This window comes from Ipomoea nil, unplaced genomic scaffold (genome assembly GCF_001879475.1).
Source record: "Ipomoea nil cultivar Tokyo-kokei standard unplaced genomic scaffold, Asagao_1.1 scaffold1074, whole genome shotgun sequence".
Lineage (NCBI taxonomy): Eukaryota > Viridiplantae > Streptophyta > Magnoliopsida > Solanales > Convolvulaceae > Ipomoea > Ipomoea nil.
This window is the reverse complement of record NW_017617502.1, coordinates 1,738,055-1,750,214: the sequence shown is the minus strand read 5'-3', so window position 1 is coordinate 1,750,214 and position 12,160 is coordinate 1,738,055. Positions and strand designations below refer to the sequence as shown.

At 31.5% G+C, this 12,160-nt stretch overlaps 1 non-coding gene across 1 annotated transcript; it reads left to right on the top strand.

Moving 5' to 3' along the window:
* The first annotated feature begins 1,194 nt into the window (after positions 1-1,194).
* Positions 1,195-1,266, top strand: TRNAC-GCA. The gene has a single exon. It is a non-coding gene; the product is annotated as a tRNA-Cys (tRNA).
* The last annotated feature ends 10,894 nt before the right edge of the window (positions 1,267-12,160 follow it).

Here is a 12,160-nt window from a genome sequence, read left to right as displayed (position 1 = left end):
ATTGCAGTATCTACTATAATCACATTGAGAGATCATTGATATATTTATTACTTCTTAATTTTTTCAATTTATTTCGTGCTATTATTTCGTGCAGTTTTGTTGTGGGGTTCAGCCTAATTTGATAAGTTGGTTGAATTTGTTTCCCAAGTTAATGAACGGGAAGATTTGCAGGTCTGTTCATTACTTTAGGTTTCATATGTTAATTACTTTGTTTGCATTGTGGACCGATGAAGGTTTGCAAGAAGGCAGAAAGCTTCCATGATCTAATAGATGTTCCATAAAAATTGTGAGTACAAACCAACTATCTTTTCAGCCAACTTTTTTCTAGTGCCCAAGGATAAAAGAATTCCTATCTTGTGGAAAAAATTTTGATATTGAAACTCCGCAACATAAATTCTATGCTCAAACATGATTACTATAAAGGCCTTATTTGGTAAATGACGTTGTGACTAGACTTTAGTGGATTTGACTAGCTTAGCGGTTTGACCTGATCAAAATACTAAAAATTTCATTTGGTTAATAACGGATTTAGATGGCAGTTTAAAGGCAAACTGACAACTTCTCAAACCCTACCATTTGCGGCATTTGGCATTGCCGGTTTTCAAATCGTTAACTTTGTTCTGTAATGGCCCTCCGAAGTGAGCATGAGTAATTTTTTTTTTTATATTATATAAAATATTATAATTAATAATTAACAATTATTTTTTTATTTATTTGTTTACATATGTATGTTATTTATTTAATTTAATTTTTAATTAAAAATTATTATATAATAATTTATTAAAGAATTATTTTTATAAGTCTTTTTACATCTCACCCCGCTAATAATAAACATCTAGTTCTACGAAACATCTCTTTACAAACTGTTAATACAATCCAATGGTCAAACTCGTTGACATAATCCGCTAACTATTAACCACTATCTACTTGTTGGTGGGTTGCCAAACAAAGCCAAAGTTTATCAGTAGACCTTTCATTGTGAGTGACAAAATGATAGCCATAAATGCTCTAACCTTATTCTTTTGATGTTAGAAGTGTAGAAGACACAAACTTTTCTGAATACGCTTTGCTCATTCTTCTTTCCCATGCATTTTTAGCCTACATTGTTTAACAATAGTGTTTGCGTGGATCGGAGTCTGAATTCTCCACCGAATAACATATATAAATAGGTTTAAATAAAATAGTTACCAACAAGGGTCCATAGCTCAGTGGTAGAGCATTTGACTGCAGATCAAGAGGTCACCGATTCGAACCCGGTTGGGCCCTTTGGAGAATTACAATGTTCATTTAACCCTCGCCACTTTTAATACCTTGATTTTGAGACTGTGTATAAAAAACTCATATTGTGCTTATCTATAACTCACTAAAAAAACGTACACATATGTATGTACATTAACAACATTGAGATATACTGTATTACTAGAACACTTTTTTTTCTTAATTATATTTAGTCACAAATTACTTTTTCAATGCATTTTTAAAGTCTATTGGAAATCCACTTTGATTAAATGTATAAATTTTAAACTATTTTCGATATATATTATAAACCTTATCTATGGTGTTGAGTTGGAAACTATTTTGCAAAAGATGTGTTTATAATGTGGTTGTTACAACTTGGTGTTTTAACTAGAGTATCTACTGTTGTATTTTATTAAGAAAATTCTATCTTTAAGGTTAAGCCCGACCAAGGCCCGGTGAAGCCTAGTCTCGTTTTTTTCTGGACTGATTCAGAGCTGGTTTGACATTGAATCGGCCTGTGGCCACATCAATCGTCCCGTCCCCCTGGACAGCTCAACACAACGATGCAATAAGCCTTCAATACTCTTCTGCTCCTCGGCGCCCACGCCCACCAACCGGCACGAGCAGGCTCGGTCCTATCATTTTATAGCCCCAGGGCATAACAATAAAAATAAGCCCTATATTAAATTAATATATATTTTTATAACTAAAATTTAAATTGAATAAGAGAAAAATACTAATGTCAAATAACTTGAAATAAGATTCACAAGTTTCACAATTTGGATTTCTTGTTATTTAGGTATTCTTAAACTCAAGGATTATTGCATATCACTATGTGAATTAAGTTTTAAGTATTGAAGATTTGACTTTGGTTTGTTTTGATGCCATTTGCTTCTTAGTTCTTATCTTTTGTTCTATATTTTGTATGTGTTTATGCAAATATGTATGAAAACTTTAGAGGTCTCACTCCATGTCATTTTCTTTCATCTCTAATTCACTTTCTCTATGTGTTTCTCAAGAAATGGGTTAGTCTAATTTGATCTTACAATCTCTTGTATGTCTTTTCTCTTCTTCCTGGAAACTCAAAACACTGCTCCTACTTTGATAAACCTGTACACCTTCCTAGCTACATGTAGAAGGAACAATTGGGTAGTCGTCATCCACCATCATGTTATGAATTGTTCATGCGCACACACGAAGAATCATGATAAGAAAACTTTTATAGTCGACTGAGCAAAAGAAATATGTGTAAGTTTCATTTCAATGATGTTAAGTGTATATAATTGTATATTAATTTTATACTAATTATAATAAATTGTTATTAGAAGAAATTATGTCACGTCGTGAGTAGTTGACTAATTTTGGAGAACACTGGATGATAGTCAATTATATTTTGATGTTGTTTGTGGGCAAGATCGAAAGAGGAGGATTTATGGACTTGGTTCATATGCAAGGTTTTAAAAGGTGAAGGTGTGTATGCCTTGAGGTGTTTTGTAATGTTGAGGTGAGGCGTAAACCTCAATTTTTATACAAAATATATTAATAAGTTGTAAACATTATTCATAAAATTCACCAAAATCTAATATTGAAGTTTCATTAGCTAAAAGTCTCAAGAAAGCACACCACAAAACATCATGCATAATATAAGTCTAAAGCAAACAAACACATAACAATCCAAGATTAAAGTAAATAATAAACAAACAAACACATCATAAATCACAATGAAACTTCATATGACGAATCATTGTAGTCACACTTATATGGGATGCATCTTCATCATTTTCACCCACAAGTCATTCATCATCCGATGGCAACAACATTGTCTTCATCCTTGCCTTCCCTAACCACTACCAAAGTATGAGCCAACTTTCAAACACTACTCAAACTCCATATGTGATAAATTCTTTTTAGCTACCACGTTGTTTAAATGAACAATAAATTGTTGCTTAATTGCTTTCGACAATATTAGCACGCGGTTTAATACTGTTTCTTATCCCAACAAGATGACGTTTCATCCTTGACACTCCCCGTTGATAATTTTCTCACAATAATTACATGTATCATATTTATATGGATGACTTTCATGAATTCAACACAATGGTTCCAAGTCAGATTTTTTTACTTTTCACACTTGTAGTCTCCCCAAAATTTCTTGAACTACTATCTGCACTACTCTTCTTTGAATGATTCACCGTTCTTATAAACAATCAACCTACAAATAATTAATATTCCAAAAAAAAATCAATATTTATAAATGCAAAAAAAAAAAAAAAAAAAAAAAAAAAAAACTATTGCCAAGTGCCACTGCCACACATAAACACACTCACTCGAAGTGGCAAATATATATATATATATATATATATATATATATATATATATATATATATATATATATATATATATATATATATATATAAGAGGAATAGTAGTGCTAATTAATTACAGTGTGTAGTGGAGAGAATTTTGCACTAGTACAAAACAATTAATCCTTGTAAAGAAATTTTTGGGACTATTATATAATAGTTGTGGAGTAATTTTATTAATTTTATTTTTTTTCCAATAATCATAATTACGAATTACAAAAATAGAATAAACTTGTTGCAATTTTCACTATTTTAAATTCTTTCTTCATATATGGCAAAACGTGTTTGTCAACAACATGATGATTCCTATATGTAGTTCCATTATCAAATAAATTTATTCAATGCTGCTATAGATTACTCTTTGATTTAAATAATAGATTTAATGAACAAGTAATTATGTTGTGGAGATTAATTTATTGGAGAAATAGTTAACATTGACATTTAAAGTGATTATTTTATGGTATATTTTTTGTGGGTCCACTTTCGATTTGAGTCATCGGGGTCAAATTGAATTCAGGTTCTCCTAAGTAAAATGTTTAATTTGATATGTTATATGCAATATATATATATATATATATATATATATATATATATATATATAGAGAGAGAGAGAGAGAGAGAGAGAGAGAGATAGATAAATGAGAAATTAATTTTCAAAGTATACTCATTATACATATTTTTTTAAAAAAAAAAAATTTGGAAAAAATTGAATTAAGAAAACTTGTAAGTAGCATTTGTTTGGAAAAGGGATGTTGGCATGCCCTAGTATATATTTTTTTTTTGAATGCTACTGGCTCTATTACAAAGTAGTATCTGTTCATATACTTTCTCAATCTACTTGTATATGCCCTAATATATATTATATACACTATTTTTTAGGAGTTTTTGTTCTATAGTATATTTTCTCTCATGATGGTGGGGGGTGGGGGGGTGGGGGGAGAGGGGGGTGTTGCAAATCAAAATTGTAAAATAAGTCTAAAAGGACTTGTGTGTGCTGGCGAAACTCCAACGCACTAGAAATTGGAATCACTGCACTATTAAATAGAAGTGCTAAATGCGAAGGAGGTTGTGGTCTAGTGACACCAAGTTGTTCTCTTATATGGGAGGTTGTGTTTGATATTTTGATGGAGGCGGTATTGACTATTTGTGCTTCAGTAGGTTGAAAAAATTAAATAGTTATTAACAGATACTACATTGTAACAGAGTCAAGTAATACTCAAAAAAAAAAAAAAATACAAGTGCTAAATATAATGTTGTACTCCAGTTTATCCTATGACTCTATGAGACTGCCGCTACAACGTTTCTAGCATGCACCTTCGATGTGTAGCGAATCAACTTTAAGAAAATTGTGTGTTAGACACGATTTGGATAAGTCATATCAAATGAGAACATGGTTCTTTTGTAAAAAGTGAGAATTAATCTCAACCATCCATTAAGGCTTATTAATGGTTGGTGATCGATTTTAGGAGAAAAATATGAGGTTGATTGTATAATTATTATAAACTTTAAGTTTTCAATATTTATGAAAGAACTTACATGCATCTTCCCCTTATTTTCCAAGAACTCTTAATTAACCATTAATTAATATACCTAAATGGATGAATCAGATTAGTCCACAGTCCTCACTTTTTACATAGGAGCTCACATACACTACAAAAAAAAAAAAAAAAAAAAAAAAAAAAAAAAAAAAACCTATATAGTGATGGATTTAGCAACAAACATATTCCGTTGCTAAATTAGCCATGGAGTAGCGATAACTTAGCGACGAATTTTAATATTGTTGTTAAATTGATATTTAGTGACAGATTAGTGAGGTATATTGCGACGGATCAGAATATTTTCGTCATTAAATAAGTAGTTAATTTTAGTAGTAAATTTTGCGCAAACAAATTGCTACGGATTTTCCCTTTATCGACACTAATATATATATATATATATATATATATATATATATGCCGGTTGGTCCCGATAGAGTGTAGTAAGAGTCTAGAGTCTAGAGGGGGGGAGGGGGGAGGGGAGGTGAATAGACTCTTTCGTGTTTTTGCCCTAAAAACGCCTTTAGGTGTTTTGGCGCAGCGGATATGTCAGATTCGATTATTTGCTTTGCACGAGTTTACGTTCAAAAAGGAACTTTCGGTAATGATGATGAGGATAATATGATGCAGAAATGAAATGCGTAAGTAAAGAGGTAAAGAGACAAGAGTTTTTATAGTGGTTCGGCTAACGTTGCCTACTCCACTCTTCTTCCACAACTTATGGAAGGATTGCACTATCACTCGTTAGTACAATTACACAAAGACTTCCTTGATCACTAGGCCGGACAGCCTTCGTAGGTTTTTCAACTCCTCGAGTTTACTCCGCCTCTATCAACTTCTTCTTCAGAGTTGAGGTTGGTAGAAAATGATTTCTGATTTCTCCAACTTGATGAAGTCTTGATTGTATGAGATGATTTCTTCGTGCACATGGCAAGACTTCTTTAAGGTGATAGATGATAATCAATGAACTTCTTCAAATATCTTAGCACCTTATTAAATAATTGAAATTGTGAATTGTAAATTAAAAAATACATTTTAGATTGAAAATGTATAATAAAAATTGCTCTTAATTTTTTAGAACATCATTTCAGCTCGCAGATTCAAGACCTTAAAAAAAATTCACTGTAAAAACTTTCTTGTTTAATTTGGGTGGGAACTCATGATCTGATCACCTGATCCAGGGAATCTAGGGAGAGTTTTAGTCATCCAGGTGTTTAATTTCTATTCTCATCAACTCTTTGATTTTATAAAAAAAAATTATTTGTTTCAAACAAGCAAATGATGAAATTAATTAATTATATAATGAAGTAATAGATACTAACGGTGCCATAGTACCTGCTTTTGCAGAGCAAAAATATGGGAGACACAGCCAAAAAATGGGATCTTTCAGAGTTCCAGTTTGGCTTTAGCTTCATAAAAGAAACCACAATAGTGATTTTTCGTCAGTTTTTGAAGAAATTTTGGCATAAGTGAAAGTGAGAGAATGAGAAGAGAGAAGAGGTGAGAGCTTCTTGCAAGAAGTGATTTTTGATCTCTGAAATGGGCTCCACCAAAATTGAAAAAGAAATGTCATATATCAAGTGAGGCCCAACAACAACGCCAACGGGGCACGTGAACTGCACGCACCCGCTAAGCGTGTTACCATAGCTTTTATTATTATTATTTGAAATTTCCGGGTAACTTGCGGGCAGTTCTCGGGTAACTTACGAGCAATTTCCGGGCAGATTCGAAATTTTTTCAACTTTCTTTTTTTTATTTTTAGTTTTCTTTTTATTCCATATTTTTTATTCAATTTTTGTAAATACTTAAATAATGACAAAAAAAGATCCTCGTTTCATGAAGAAGAGATTAAGGAATCAGATTGTAAAGATAGCAGAACCACTGTCATGATCAAGAACATACCCAACAAGTACATGTTCCCATAATATTCTGATTGCTACACAGTTTTTATTTAATTTGTAGGGTTTTTCAAGTTTAATTCAAAGTTTCAATAATGGGGTTTGCATTGCAGGTTTATTTTATCATCATTTTTGGTTCTGGAGATTTGACTTACACCATTTTTGGGGTTTGTGGTTGCAGTCAGAAGCTCCTGCTGTCCGCTGGACAACCATTTCATTCACTGTAACAATAGCTTTTAAATTTTAACATAAAATATTTATTTTTATTTTTATTTTTATTTTTCGGTTATATGGAATCAGAACCGTCCAGTTCTTAACTGGTTAACTGGAACCGGAATTGACCGTATGACTCAGGTTTCGGTCCGATTGTAGCAATAGATGGTTCGATTCGAACCGAACCCTAGTCATACCTAGTTAAATGGTCGGAGCAAAAGTATTGTGCAAACATCTAATCGGGAACGCACCTCCAGCGAAGAAATTTGCATGCGCCACAGGGAGAACCAACACCAATAGCCATAGCAACGCGATTAAAAATTATATTTACAAAGAGACTAGATATAAATTTGAGATAGATAATAAAAAGTGAAAGAGACTGAGGGAGAACTAAATTAATTTGGTAGGTGTATATATAGTTGCTTTAAAACAATTTCATAGAACACTAGCAGTAAAATGTCGAACGACTTGTGGGCAGTTCTCGGGAAACTTACGAGCAATTTCCCGGCAGATTCGAATTTTTTTTTCCAACTTTCCTTTTAAAATTTTAGTTTTCTTTTTGTTCCATAGTTTGTAATTCAATTTCTTTAAATACTAAAACAATTACAAAAAAAATTAAGGGAAAATGTTCAAATAGGCCCTCGAACTTTAGCTTAAAAGTCAATTAAGCCTCTAAACTTCTTAAGGGTTCAATTACACCCATCAACAATTCATTTAGGTGCAATGAAGCCCAAAAAAAAGTTAATGACCTGCTATCACAGGTCATTAGGGTTCAGGCCACATTCCGGTGAATTTTCCAGCAAAAAAAAGGTGACCAGCAACCGACCCAAATTTGTCGAAAATTTCGCCGGTCACTTTTTTTTTTTTTTTTTTTTTTTTTTGCCGGAAAATTCGCCGGAAGGTGGCCTGAACCCTAATGACCTATGATAGCAGGTCATTAATTTGTTTTTGGACTTCATTGCACTTAAATGAATTGTTGATGGGTGTAATTGCACCTTTAAAAAGTTTAGGGACCTAATTGACTTTTAAGCTAAAGTTCGGGGGCCTATTTGACTCTTTTCCCAAAAATTAATATTACAATGACTTTGCAGCATACTAGCAGGGAGATTTATATATATGGAGAACAGAAGAGGATGAGCCGGTTTAGGTAGGCATTTTGATTAGTCCTACATGTGAAAGGGTTGGTTTGATTCGGAATGTCTTTTAGATGGTTTCCAATCTACTTTTAAAAATGGATTACATCCAATTCTATACGTGACAAGGCCGATTTAGTTCAAAATCACTTGCAGGCAGTTCTCGAGTAATTAAAAACGATGACATGTTTGAATTATATAATTCTAGCTATAAATCGGTAATTTGTTCCATATTGTGTAATTCTATTTTTTTTTAAAATACTAAAACAATGGCAATAAACATTAATATTAGAGATTTGAAGACTTTGGATTGAATCTTGAATTTCCAAATTCAAACGTTGAAAAAAAGAAAAAGAAATAATTGTTGAAAGAATTCTAAGGGATTATCGAGGAGGAGGATCATCCTATTCATTCATACACTATTCCAATTACAATAGACCTCTATATACAATACAAAGGTAATAATGAATAATGAATACACATAAATGGTAATAACTATTACAACGGTTACAATTGGATAATAATGTCCACCATGATGATTTGTTTATAACACTCTCCCTTGACATTATTATCCTGCCTCGTAAAAACTTGCTATGAAAACTAAATTAATTTGGTAGCTAGGTGTATTAGTGTATATATAGTTGCTTTAAAACAATTTCATAGAACACTAACAGTAAAATGTCGAACAACTTGTGGGCAGTTCTCGGAAAACTTACAGGCAATTTCCGGGTAGATACGAAATTTTTTTCCAACTTTCCTTTTAAATTTTTAGTTTCCTTTTTGTTCCATAGTTTGTAATTCAATTTTTTAAAATACTAAAACAATTACAAAAAAAATAATATTACAATGACTTTGTAGCACACTAGCAGGGAGATTTATATATTCGGAGGATGAAAGAGGAGGACGCGGTTTAGGTACGCATTTTGATGAAGGAATTGATATTTGTCATACATGTGGGAGGGTTGGTTTGATTCCAAATGTCTTTTAGATGGTTTCAAATCCACTTTTAAAAATGGATTACATCCAATTATAAGCGCAAATTATGTTGTGCAACCGAATGCACCTTGCAAGGTGCATACGGTTGCAAAACGGCGCCGTTTTGGTTAAAAAAACGCGCGTCCCACTTAAAGAAGAAATCAGGTTCGATTCCCGGCAGTAGCATCTTTATATATCCAGAAATTCATAACTATATATCTACAAATTCATAACTATACATCTACAGTGAATGAATGAAGTAAAAATCCACAATGAATGAATGAATGAAATAAAAATCCACAATGAATGAACTAAATATCCACAATGAATGAACTAAATATCCACAATGATTGAACTAAATATCCAAAATGAATGAACTAAATATCCATAAATTCATAACTATATATCCATAAATTCATAACTATATATCCACAGTGAATGAATGAAGTAAATATCTACAATGAATGAACTAAATATCCACAATGAATAAACTAAATATCCATAAATTCATAACTATATATCCACAAATTTATAACTATATATCCAGAAATTCATAACTATATATCCACAATAATGCGATTGCCGAGAATCGAACCTGAATTTTTTTTTTTTTTTAAAGTGGGACGCGCGTTTTTAGTCAAAACGACGTCGTTTTGCATCGTATGCACCATGCGCATGGTACATTCGGTTGCACAGCATAACTATTGAATTATAAGTGACAGGGTTGATTTGGTCCCAAGTTACTAGTGGGTAATTATCGGGTAATTTTCGAGCAACTTCCGTGCAAATTTGAAATTTTTTTCAACTTTCCTTTTATATTTTTAATTTTCTTTTTGTTCCATATTCTTTAATACTAAATCAATGAAAAAAAATTAATATTAGAAAGTTGAGACTTTGGATTGAATATTTTTATTTTCAAATTCCAAACGTTGAAATAAATAAAATAATAAACTATTAAATAATTGAAATAGTGAAAGTACGGTGCAAACACAAAGACGGGAATGCACCTCCGGCGAAGGAACTTGCGTGCACCACAAGGAGAACCAGCACTACTAGCCATTGCAATTTTGATTGCAAATTATGTTAGAATTAAAGTGACTATATATAGGGTTTGAGTGAGATAGATAGTGAAAAGTGAAAGAGATAAAGTGAGATATAAGTGAATTTGGTAGGCGTATATATAATAGCTTTAAAACAATTTCATAGCACACTAGCCGTGTAGAGTGAAGTAGTTGTGGGTAGCAATGTCGAAGGGGGGGGGGGGAGGGGGGGTTGGGGGTTCAGGTAGGCATTTCGATGAAGTAATTGAGATTGGTCGTAAACGTGGGAGGGTCAGTTTGACCTCGAATCTCCTTTAAAATATTTTAGAACCACTTTTAAACGGGGATTACATCCAATATTATAAGTGACAGGGATGATTTGGTCCCAAACACGGTCAGAGATAGCATTGACATCATCTGAACCATATATTTATTCCTTTTAATAATCATAAAAATCTTTAAAATAGAATTGATAACAGATTACGTAAATTAATATCATAAATGCATTATATATATATATATATATATATATATATATATATATATATATATATATATATATATATATATATATATTATTAGTCAAACGTAACGTAAAACGTTACGAATAAAATTATTGCTACCACAAATAGTGAGAATATGAGATAACTCAGATCTACGTCATAGTTATTCAAAGTATTTGTTCATAGTAAAGAACGTGTATTATTATAATTTAACCAACGTAAAGATGTGGTGCTAGGGAATCAAAAAAGCGATAGTCAAACTTTCATGTTTTTAGGTGTATTTGGCAATTAACATAGTAGATAGCTAATAGTTGATTCCATTAGTTTTTTTTTTTTTTTTTTGAAATAATTCCATTAATTATTATCATGAGTAACTGATAATATTAGCTTTTTATAGAAAATTGGCTAAATTTGTTGGAGTTTGACGTACTTTGCGATCACTAGATGTTATTGATTATGTAACTTTTTTTTCTTTTCTACTTTTTTATATCAAAGAGTGAACAAATAGTTTTCAATGATCAGGACTATGTGGTCTAATGGTATCTGGGTTGGATTTTCATTTGGAAGGTTGTAAGTTCGAGCCTCAGTGGAGGTGTTATTAGCTCTTTGTGTTTCAGTAGGTTGAGAAAGTCTATGAACAGATACTACAATGTAATAGAGCTAGTAGCATTCAAAAAAAAATAGTTTTCAATGAAAATTCATTTTGAAGCTAAATATGTTCTTTCAACTAGTTGTGTTTAATATATTACACATTTATTTTCTAAAACCTAATACTGAAATTCATTCACATAAAGTTTCGTGAAAAAAAAAACTGTAAAATTTGTCCATTAATTCATTTAGGCAATTCCGATCCTAGTTAAAGAAAGTGATGCTTTATTACATAAAATTGAAATATTTCATAAATTATGTATTTTATTATTTGTTGAAATGACACAATTATTGTAATTGTTATTGATGTTAACCGCTTTCTAATATTACAATTAATTAGTTTGAAATAATATTCCGTGTATTTCGAATGGAAAAAAAATATAATTATAAATTAAAAAAATGCAATGATGAAATTAAATTAGATTGTTAAAATTAAGAGAATTAACTTAAACTATTGCATAGCTTAAGTAATAGTTTAAGTTCAAAAAAGGGAAAATAAAAACTAGATTATTAAAATACAATATTCGAACCTGCAGGGTCCGAACAGGCCGACCTAGAACCTAGGCTTGGTTTTGGTCATTTTTAGCGCTAAAGCTTGGAGTTCACCCACGTC